Raw genomic sequence first — 11,792 nt, forward strand, 5'->3', positions numbered from 1 at the left:
CTTCCTCAGTGGTCTCAGCTCACTGCACTTCCAGCACAACAATGAGCTCATTCCTGTCTGCAAGAAAGGGAATCACTGGAACAACCAGATCTGTTGTGCACGCGCTCATGCACCTTTAAATGTGTTTGCATGCCTGTGGACAAAGACTTGCATACATAGAACCTGGTGAGGTTGATAAAATAGGCCAGTGATGGTATATTAATGTGCAAATTGTTCTTTGATAAACTTGGGGAGCCACAGCTGCACACTGAGTTTTGCGTACATATACAGTCCTGCTCACCATTATTGGCACCCATGAAGTTTAAGTACATATAATGGAATATTTCCTGAAGGAAATTCATCAAGTGAAACAACATTTTACTGCTGATAGCTTGTGCTCGATGCAAAACAGCAAATGATAAAAAACATTTTAAAAGATAAACATAATGAGGAAAACAAAGAAAAACATAATATTTACCATGTCAATGGTATTGGCACCCTTTCCAGCAAATCAGTATGAAAACCCAATTCGGCTCACCTGTTGCAAATCACAAATAAAGATCACTTGTGATGAACTGCCTCCACACATGTGACATGAATTAACCAATGAATGATCATGTTGGTACTTTAAAAGCCACCTGTTATTCCATCTTCACATGTGACAATGGTAAAGACAAAGGAGCTGTCTGAGGACACCAGAAATGCTATTATTTGTAAGCACAAGACCTCCAAAGGGTATAAAGCCATCTCCAAAGACCTCGGTATCCCTGTTTCAACGGTGCGTAATGTTATTAAGAAGTTTTCCAGGCATGGAACGGTCAAGAACCTCCCTGGACGTGGGGGGAAGAGAAAAATTGATGACAGAAGTCTTTGACGGTTGGTGCGAATGGTGGAAAAAACACCACGTCAAACATCTAAAGACCTAAAGACCAACCTGGAGCAGTCTGGTGTGATTGTTTCAACAAGTACCATACGGCGCACACTAAACAAAGTGGGGCTTTATGGGCGGAGGCCAAGGAAGACCCCATTGCTGAAGAAAAGACATAAAAAAGAACGCTTGATCTTCACAAAAGAGAACCTGGACAAACCTCAAGCCTTCTGGGACAACGTTTTATGGACAGATGAAACAAAAGTGGAGCTTTTCGGTAATTCACACAAACAATATGTTTACAGACGGCACAATGAAGCCTTTAACGAAAAGAACACCATACCAACAGTCAAGCATGGTGGAGGATCCATAATGCTGTGGGGCTGCTTTGCGGCATCTGGTACTGGAGGCCTTGACCGTATCACAGGCATCATGAAATCAGAAGACTATCAAGCAATTCTAGAGCGAAATGTCTTGCCCAGCGTAAGAAAACTTGGTTTGAGGCGAAGATCCTGGGTCCTCCAGCAAGATAATGACCCAAAGCACACCTCCAAAAGCACGCAGGCATGGTTGAAAGGGAAAAAATGGACTGTTTTAAAATGGCCAGCAATGAGTCCTGATCTCAATCCAATTGAAAATCTTTGGAGGGTGCTGAAATCTGCCATTGGAGAAAGGAACCCTGCAAATGTACAAGAGCTTGAGCATATTGCAAAAGAAGTCTGGGAGAAAATGCCACCCGAGAAGTGCAAGAAGCTTATAGATGAATATAAGAAACGTTTGGAGGCCGTCATTGCTGCCAAAGGCTGTGCAACCAAATATTAAGGAGGGGTGTCAATATTAGTGCACATGCTGGTTTTCTGTTTTGTCCTTTGCAATTAAAATATTTATGTTGAAATGGTAATTGTCTTTGTTAAATTACTTTGGACCTCAAATTGAAAGATACTGCTGATTTAAGTTTTGAACATTTCCATTTATTTCTGAAGATATTCACTCAGCTATGCAAAACATGAAGGGGTGCCAATAATGGTGAGCAGGACTGTACAAGCCCACTCACAGCCAGAGTCTATTAGTGTTCACAGTGACAAAAGTCTGGATGAATTAACATCAGTGGTGGCCGGAATCAACACTTTACATGTGCTTATGCATCAGTAGCATCTGATGGTGAGAACAGCTCTTTATCTCATTTTAATCATCAGACACAGAACACATAAATTACAGAACCATTGTTTTTAAGTGAAGCCCTACAGTGTAAGGATTATTGACAGAGCCATCAGTGCATTTGAGGGGACCATAAAATTAAATAAAATTTACCAATTTCAAAACATTGCTTTAGTTTCAACAGATAAAAATGTTTTAAACAGAAAAATCAATTTTCCTTAAATGTCAAGAAGTAAAAATGACAAAATGTTTTGAACAAATGAAAAAGTTAAAGAAAAGAAATAATGACATGAGGATAAAAAAAGAATGAACGGAAGGAAACAAGGGAAGAAAATAAATGAAGAAAAACAGAAAAGTGCACAATAAGTAGGAATGAATGGATGGACAGAAATATCAGGAATTGGAAATAAAAAGAAAAGAAATGAAGCAAGGACATAAAGGCAGAAGAAGGGTGAAAGAACAGATGGTAGAAAGGAAGAGCCAAATAAAAATAAGGAAAAATTATTAAAATAAGGAAGAAAAATAGGGGGGAAAAAAGGTATATTGACAAAGAAAGGTCTTAAAGACAAAGAAACAAAAAAGAAGTGCAGATGTAGTAAAACATGTTGGTCAATACAGCTTTTGATTAATGGCTGCCCTGCAGTCAAAAGCCTGTCGAGATCATTCCTCCTTCCTGCTAACATGGCATGGGTCCCGCTGGAAAACTGAGATCTAAGGAAATGCTTTTATGTTGAGCAGCAGCATTTTTACAAATCACATGAACTCCTCATACAGATGTACACTTTTCAATTTACAGGTTTCTCTATGTAACATTTTTGTGTGTATTTACACTGTATTAAGAGTTTATTACAATTATATTTTAGGGCTACATCCTCTTCTCTAAGTACTCTCCAGTTGTGGACTTTCTTTGACCTCTTGCTAGCTAAGCTTGTCACCGGACTTTAATTGAGGAACAATTGGTGAAACCAATTCTTCGATGTTTCCATTCATCTCTTGCTGTATAGCTGTAGAGGTTGAAGGCCTGCTAATGATTCTCTGCCCAACCCTGGGCCTGTATTTGCATTGCTTTAGCTTAGCACATGGCTAATAGCAAGCCTAAAGGCATGTCAGCCTCGCTAAGGATCGAACACCAATTTCCTCAGTGCCAAAGGCAAGCTTACCACATCATTAGGAGCACAGGAGAAAAGGTGCAGGCCACCCATTCTCTATATATCCCACTGCACTTCAGATTGCTGCACTGTAGAACTAAACTGCTGTTGCCTGGAGGTGCACTGAGAGCTGCTATTTATTTGGTTGATGAGATTGAACCTGTTAGTGCAAGAGCGGTGAGGGAGAGATGCTAAAACCTCCAAAGAACTGGCTCTTTCCTCAACTCAAATCTCTTTTAAGGGGTCAGATGCAGTAAATTGCAAGGACAGCACAACAGAAGGAAACAGATTATGAGTAAAACACCTTACACACAGACACAGCTCTTCAATGTATTTTACAGCTTCCAGCCAGATGGATCTGTAAAATTATATGTGATGTAAATTGTTTTTCAGATCAAGAGAAAATCCACCTTTCCAAAAACAAGTCTCCATGGTTGGGCAGTTATTTTTCCAAAGTGCCAGAAAACCTACTGTGACGGGTTATTGGCTATTTTTTGGCCATGACAATAAATTTAAACCATAAGTTGCATCAACCTTTGGGAACAGGAAACATTGCAGTAATGATAACTGAAATGTTATATTTCTAACATAAGCCCCTCACATTCTGCTCAACCTGTCACCGGAATATAAAAATGATTTGAAGAATGCCTAAAAAATTATGGATGAGCATAATTTTTTCAAATATTTTAGGAAGTCCATTAATAATTTCCTTAATTTTATTGAGCTTTTTTTTTGTTTGTTTTTTGTAGTTATCTGGTCCACACTCCTTACCAGTTGGAACAATTAATGCTCCATTAAATTGTTTGCCGATTTTCAATAAACTAGTGGTAGGACAAGAAGTACTAATCTCAGTTTTTAGAAGACACTGTCACACCTACTGTAACAACCACACCTCCTCACTAAGACGAGAATTCATGTTGTCTCCTTGCGAAGTTTAACTTTTAGCAGCTGACTGAAGGGTTCAGCATGGTTGACTTGAACTGTCGAAATTGATTCTCGTTTTCAAACTACTCAACTTCCAGAAGCCAGTTTTTCAGGCAAAGAACAAGAATTGATAGTTTTGAGGAACAATTGTCCAAGGCAGTGAGGAAGTACATACTGAAACATTAAACTCCCCTTAGCTCGGTTCTGGTCCAATGCAGCAAGATGATGTCTATTCATTTTTTTGGGTAACATGAAAGTCAAGTGAGATTTTCCAGCTCATCAATCACTATTTCCTCCTCCTCTGAACTTGTGAACTTGTAATAGTCGTTCCTCTCTGCCATGAGTGCTGTGGTTACTGTAGGCTGCTGTTGTAAATCACACATGACAAAATACAATGACAAATAGTGTAACGGGAGGGGTTTCACAGTAGCTTTGCTCAGAGTGTCTTGTAAACCATGAAAGGTCTGTGCGAAAACAAACATCCGATAACCACATGATCACGCATCAACAGTTCAACTTCGGTCTAACCATGCTGAGCGCTTGGATTGCTCTTAAGCTAGGTCTCCTCTGCAGAAAATGTAGGCTAAGATAGGAGCTCACTGAGTGAACTCTGAGAATCTTTGAGAATGTGGTCCATGATCTATAATATTTGCTGCAGGTATGACTTTGGGTGCAGTGTTTATTAAGTCTTATTATTTTTATCATCATGGTGGACAGTATTTAGTACAAATATTGTTGCGTTTATCATTTCTGTTTTGTTTTGCTTCTTACATGTATTGGTCCATTTCCTCTTTTGTTCTTATCCCTCTGTTTTCTCATTGGCATGGCTTGTCCAATCCACTGCCTGAACCAGATATGACCTGCCGTACCTTTAAGTTAATAAAATCATGAGAAATATATAATTTCACTCCTGTTGTAGTGGAAGTATGCCTAGGTTTACACACCTATAACACTACAAGGCTACCAGATCCATTGAAGTATGTAGTACACATGTGTTGTAGATTCTGTCTTTTCCTCTATCTCTTTTAGCCTCTTTTAACTGCTTACAGGCACATCCTGCAGCTTACATAACCATGTTTATGTGTGACTGCCGGCAGTCATACATAAACAGACTGAAACTGATTAGACTACTTTTTAGGGAGTGTACAGATTGCAGAGAAGAATAAAAAGCTAAACTCGTGCTACAATCCTTGCCTCCCTTGGTTACAATCATAAGGTGAGCTCAGTGTGGCGCCAGCGCTGGACGGTGAATGTAATTCTGTATCTGTTCCATTTGTATGACATGTATGGCTTGTAACTGATAATTTTGTAATTTGATCATTTTTCGGCATTAAAGCCTGCTTTTATGTATAACCAAATCTCATTATTTCTTAAGGCAATTTACACTCAGGGGTTCTGGTCGAGTCCTGAAACTGGTTAATGGACCTGGTGGAGCACAGAGACAAAAATGAATGAACTCCAACACGTGCTCATGGTGTGGTAAGCTACATTGGAGCCACAACTTCCCTTGGCCACACTAACAGAAGTGTTACAGTCAGCACCACCAGTAGGCAAGACTGGTGAAGTGTCTTAACCCCTTCGACTAAGATGGACAGGGGTTCGAATCAGCAAACCGTCGATTCCTTTAGAGGACAAATCTCTACTTTCCTGAGTCACTGTCACCTTATTGTTGTGTTTCTGTTTTAGTTATGCAAGTAGGCTTTTGAAAGAAAGTACTGAAATGTTCATGTTTTGAGTTTTGATTCACCCAGCCAATGCACAATCATCCCACATACATTCCTACTATCACATAGCAAGGTACACAATATGCCTTCCTATGTGTTGCAATGTTGCAGCTCTAGCCCTGGCCTGCTGTTGTCATGCTGTCATTATGAGCTGTCTGTGCTACACTCTCTTTATGGCACTTTTTATTGCAAAGTCAACAGGGATATAAGGGTGGAGAAGCACGGCCAGTGTTTTGGAGTGTCAATTGGCAGTTGTAGGGAGGAGGATATTGGACAAAATCACAAACTATATGGGAAATCATTCACTTGGACTGTCTCTAGCTACTCCAGATTTCGAATGGGCTCCGCTGATTTAATTGAAAAGGAAAAAGGGAGACGGAAAGAGAGAGAAAAGCTGTTACAAACAAGAACATGATTTATGAAATCCATCCCTCTATTCGTCCAAGCGAGCTCATTATGTATGCGCAATGGAGGGAGTGTGAGAAGACAGATGAGTCGTCCCCATGGCAGGGGAAGAGAAATGGCGCCACTAAACTCCGCCGGTAATCAACTGGTGAAATTAAACATCAAAAAAACAGGAATGATTGTGTGTGGCAAAGCGATTTGTCTGCAATTAGCGACCAGTCGCATAACTCACGCACAAACACACATAAACACGTTCATGTCTAATAGGACAAGACATGTCATAGGGTGTGTGTGCGTGTGTTTGGTGTGTGTATGCAAAAATATAACATAGGATGACCATAAAAAGTGTTGGTTAATAAACCCAAGAGACATTAACAACATCAAGGGCAATTGGTGAACAGCCATTTCATTTGTCAGCAGGTGTTATTGAAAGCTTTCTGAAAGGCAGCATGTTGTATTTATGACCTTTTCACTGTCATTTGTTTACACTTATTTAGCTACACTGGAATTGGAAAACACCCGGAGGAAAGAGTTTTTCACATGATCAAACATAATGAAGGCATCTCACTATAAAAGCACACGTTTTGTCTAAACTTTGATCAATTTTGTCACGCACTAAGGAAAAATTATGCTTTTCACCTAAATTTGTTTGTGTCTCAGGCCTGTGTAGGAGGCGCTCTATTCAACTGCATAGTCTGTTCTTTATGTAACATAATCACGCTCCATCTTGTGACAGTTGCAGTAACAAGGTCAGCGTCACCTTTTTCAAATCGTTGTAAAGTCATTGTGTCTTGATTACTCAAATCAGTTTTGACTGAAATTTGAGATGCAGCAATCATATATTTTGTAGGAAATTTCTAGTTACTACAGCAATGTATTTGATTCTAATTCTTCTTTTAAAACTATAAATAACAGCAAAATATTATGTAAATACAGAAAATAAACTGATCTACCCTATTTATACAACAATAAACAAAAGAAAACAATGATTTCTTAAAAACCATCCCAAATTTACGATTTTGTCTCTCTGTGCATTACTAGGAATGTGTCAATTGAAACTTCGTAAAAAGGAAAATCCTTCAGGTCAAATCTCTCGATTGAATGAAAATGATTATAAACCCATTATAATATACCAGGCATGATTAACTGTGGGCTTAAGGATATCTGTAAAACCCAGCATAGACCAGTTGGAAAATCTTTTTTGGCAATGCTGGTAGTATGCACCATTTCTGATTTAATTCATCCTTTTTCTTTTGTAACAGACTTAAGAAACCTCACTGCTATGATTGATGACTTAATTATATTGGAGCTCAGGTGACATCACTTTGTGTCTGGGGGAGACAAAAAAAGAGCAGTCAGTGTTACACAGCTCTGCAGTAAAATATTGAATTTTAAGCTTGCTGTCATCAGTTGATGCCTTCTTCTCAGCTGCGTATATACCGCTCTAACAGTAAATGATACAGCACGCTCAATGGAGGGACGATTTGAATGTCAAACTACAAACTTTAGGTATGGAGTACACCTGTTCATGATCAAGTTAAATGAAGGTTTTAAGCATATGTCGTTGCAAAACTTTTTTTTTCATAATATATTATTATGAATAATATTATCTTACATAGACCCAATGCATAAATTTGCACTTTTTATTATTTGGGAGGACAGATACATCTTTTATTCAAAGAAAAAGGTTGTGGAAAAAAAATTGTTTCCTTCAATATTATATTTATTAAAAAAACATTTTTAACTTTCTTTTAATTATGCTTACCAATTGGTAATTTCTAGATAAATTTCCTGGCCTTTGATGGCGCTACATGAATTGAGAATTCTAATTTCTTCTGTGTAGATGTATAATCATGCATCATTTCCTTTTTTCCCCAAAGTGTCCTGTCCGAAAATGTAGCACTCAGAATGGTGGTTTGTTTTAATGCAGTGCCTATAAACATCTGATTGTTGTAACTCATTGAAAACCTATTTCCTCTCTTAAATACATACATGAAAATATGTGTGTAAGACCAAGCATTAATAGAGTTGTCCATTGAACCCTTATCCCTCAGGTCTCACCACATCAGTCTGTTTCCTAGTATCTGCCCCATGTTGGTCAAAAACTGAAAGGTTGGTAGTTTAGCTTTTTTCTTTGTGTCTCAAGGATAAAGCACTGAAGCTGAAGTTTGTCTCAGTGCTCGTGGAGAGTAGCCCAAGTTTCACTGATGGGTGTATTTGTGTTTGAATAGCTGAATGAGAAGGAGCAATGTAAAGTCATTTCCAAACCGCTAATATGAATAGGTGCTCAACAAGCACGCAGTCTATTTACCCTTTAATGAAGTCAGCTGCATGCATTTAAGTGCTTGAAGAGTCTCTTCAACATGTGCTTGCTTCTACATTATCCTCCTCGGCTTCTTTTCTTTTTACTTTGTCCTCTGTTAACGAGCAGAATGACTTTCTCAAGTTTGCTTTTCTCATTTTCAGTCACTATCTATGAACAATGAGACTTAGCATAGCCTTTATTATGCAAACATTTCTTGATGATTGTTAACTTAGCAATTACCGACATGGCTCTTTAATAAAAATATGTAAATTAAAAGCATAATGCTAACATATTAGCCAGGTGGGATCATGCCGGGTCTCCTCAGATTTTCTCTTTCATGACTCACTGGCATAGAGAGCTAAAGTAAAGCATAGCCTCTCAACCTAATATGACACAGAACAAGATTGTTTGTTGTTTTCCCCTCTTTTCTCAACAGAAAATTGCTTCAGCGTAACTCACAGAGGTTGCTCCACCTGGGGGTGCTTCAGATGGTTTGTGTGAATTGCTCCCACATCCTATGTTGGCCTCTCACCTCTCACCATGAGGCAGGTGAAATGGAGTTGACCTAAAGTGTGCTTTCCCGTGGCATGCCACAGAAATCGAATCTGATAGGGTTCAACAGATCAGACAAACTTTGGGGCCCAAATATAACGTCCATATCTGCTGGAGTCTCTTTTTTGGACAATACACTTTCCTCTCAATCCTTCCTCGCTCCTGCTGTCTTCAATCTGTCTTCCTCTTTACATCTGACCTTTTCACTTCAGAGTTTCTTTATACCAATGTGGTCTCTCATCTTGTTGTCTGTTCCTTTTCTCTCCTGCCACACCACTGACCTTTTTATTTTCATTTTTCCTTTATTTCTCTTCCCCTCCTCTCCTTCTGGTCTGGGCTGTAATTCAGCTTGTTTCAGGGCCAGTTAGGCAGCCAGCGGAGTTAATCTGTCCTTTCAGGTCATAAATCACTGCTTGGCATCTCTCGTTCTTTCTTTATCTCTGTTTCTTCTCCCCTCTTCCTACATTTCTCTGGCTTGCAGCATGGATGTGAAAGCGTACTCTGAGGTGATTGTGACCGACATTCAGTGCTGGTGCGCTTAGATGCATGTCTGAGCACACCAGGTAGGATTTTCTTTGCATGTGGCTCTTATTGCTTCAAAATCCAACAGATAGAAAGAAAACCTGCTTACTGTTAAAGTGTCACAGCGAATGAGAAAATACTGCTGAAATGTCAAGACCAATCAGAAGACTCTCAGCAATGCACTTTGGTCTGTTTTTTGTGTCTGCCATTGTTCAAACAGCAATAGCACACATTGTTACTTTTAACCACTGAAGTAGTAGAATATTTAAAGCATTTTGCTGGGTTTGTTAGAGGTGATAATGCCCTGTAATTAACTGTAGAAAATGAAACTACTTAATTCTACCATGTATCACATACAATATCAGTGCAATTAATTAAAATATATTATCATTCCCAAAACTCAACTCAAGGTTTTTATCAGGCTGCATAAAATGAATCATCAATATAGAATAGTAACAAAATCGTTAAGCCCAATATAGTTCATTCCTTTGCCAGATTTAAATTTTAGTTTCATTAAACACTGAAATCTGTTTCTGATAAGAATGAGACAGATGTCCCTCAGAAAATAGATTGATTTTAAATGAATATAATTTTTTATTTACTATTGGGAAAGCCATATACAATATTCTTCATACTCTTAATCTGGAAAAACTGCTTTTTTTTTTGCAAACAAACTGTTCTTATAATCGCTGACCATCTTTTTGCATCTTTCCATTTGTTTTGAGGATTTATTTTGGTGATAAGCTTCAAATCTTTGAGCTTCAAAGCCTGTCTTGCTATCACCCTAATCTCTAATTCCTCCACAGATTTTTTGTTGGGGGTTGTGCTGTCATTATGAACTGTCTGTTGTGCACTTAATTGTTTGTTTTCAGAATCAAATGTTTACATATTTAAATGGAAATATAAAATATTTGTTCAAATTATTTATAGAAACAATTGAATTTTGATAATTGCCCAATGATAGATTAGCTGATAAGAACTTTCTTGGTCAAATGCCTTTTACTGTGCAAGTCTAAGAAAAATAAATTTAAGATTTTTTTGCCTATATTAGTTTTTGATAATGGACCTAGCTTTAGGGAAAGTTGGAAGAGAAAAGCAAAAGATGAGGCTAACACAAAAAAAAATCATGCTTAAAATGACATTAAACAAAAGCTACAGTTTTTAATAGCACGAAGTTGTTCATTTGAAGAATCAGCAACACAGTCTGAAATAAATTAAGATCAATGTGATATCCCAATGAAAACCTTTTAAACAGTCTCTGGTTTTGAATTATGTGCATACGAGGTCAGATTATATTCTTTGTTTTAACATCTCACATAACAGTTTAAATGGCCAAGAGGGCCATGGTGACTCTGGAGCAGCAGCAAAGACCCACAGCTCCGCTGGATTAAAGTGTTAGGAAAACTGCTATTGATGCACTCCACAAAACTGACCTTTCACAGAAATGTAGCAAGAAAAAAAATACATTATAGAAAGAATCCCTGTCATCCAAAGATTAATCCCAAAAAGTCTCATTTAAAGTTTGCTACCAAACATGTAGGAAACACTGTAATCACATGGAATAAAGCATTCTAACCAGTTTAGACCAAAATGAACCTTTCTGGCCTAATGCTAAATGTTTAAAATGGCAGAAATCTAATGGTGCACGCCTACCCAATCGACTGCGCTTCAACTATCTACAAAGAAGAATGTGGAATCTGATCAAGGAAAACTGGTTCCACTATACTGTGATTGTGAGAAAATGAAGAAGGTTCAGGGGGCATGAATGTATTTGTAAGGAACTTTATCTACAACCAGTACATGAGAAACCACTGACCATTGTAACAAACTAAACTACACTGGGAACAAGAGTGGTGGAGTAAATGTGAAGGAATGGCAAGGTAAGACAGAAATCAGGTTAACGTAGCAGGGGGGATGAGAGAAAAAGTATCGGGAGAACACTTCTAGAGGAAAGTTGAATAGCAGGGAAGCAGGGAGGGGCCTTCGGGTGGGCGGATGAATGAATGTGCTGTGGATCTATTGTGCCCAGCTCCTGAATGGAGTGTTAGGAAGCCAAGTAGTAACTGGTGATTTACAGCTCCAAGGCCATATCAGCTGTAGTGGGCAAACAATACCCTTTCACAGGCCACAAGAGGAGCCATTTAGGAGTGTGATCTGAAAGTGAAGTGGGACGCCTTGTTTTGGAAATTGGCTGCTTGTTGCCAGAA

Source organism: Xiphophorus hellerii, chromosome 5, assembly GCF_003331165.1.
Source record: "Xiphophorus hellerii strain 12219 chromosome 5, Xiphophorus_hellerii-4.1, whole genome shotgun sequence".
Lineage (NCBI taxonomy): Eukaryota > Metazoa > Chordata > Actinopteri > Cyprinodontiformes > Poeciliidae > Xiphophorus > Xiphophorus hellerii.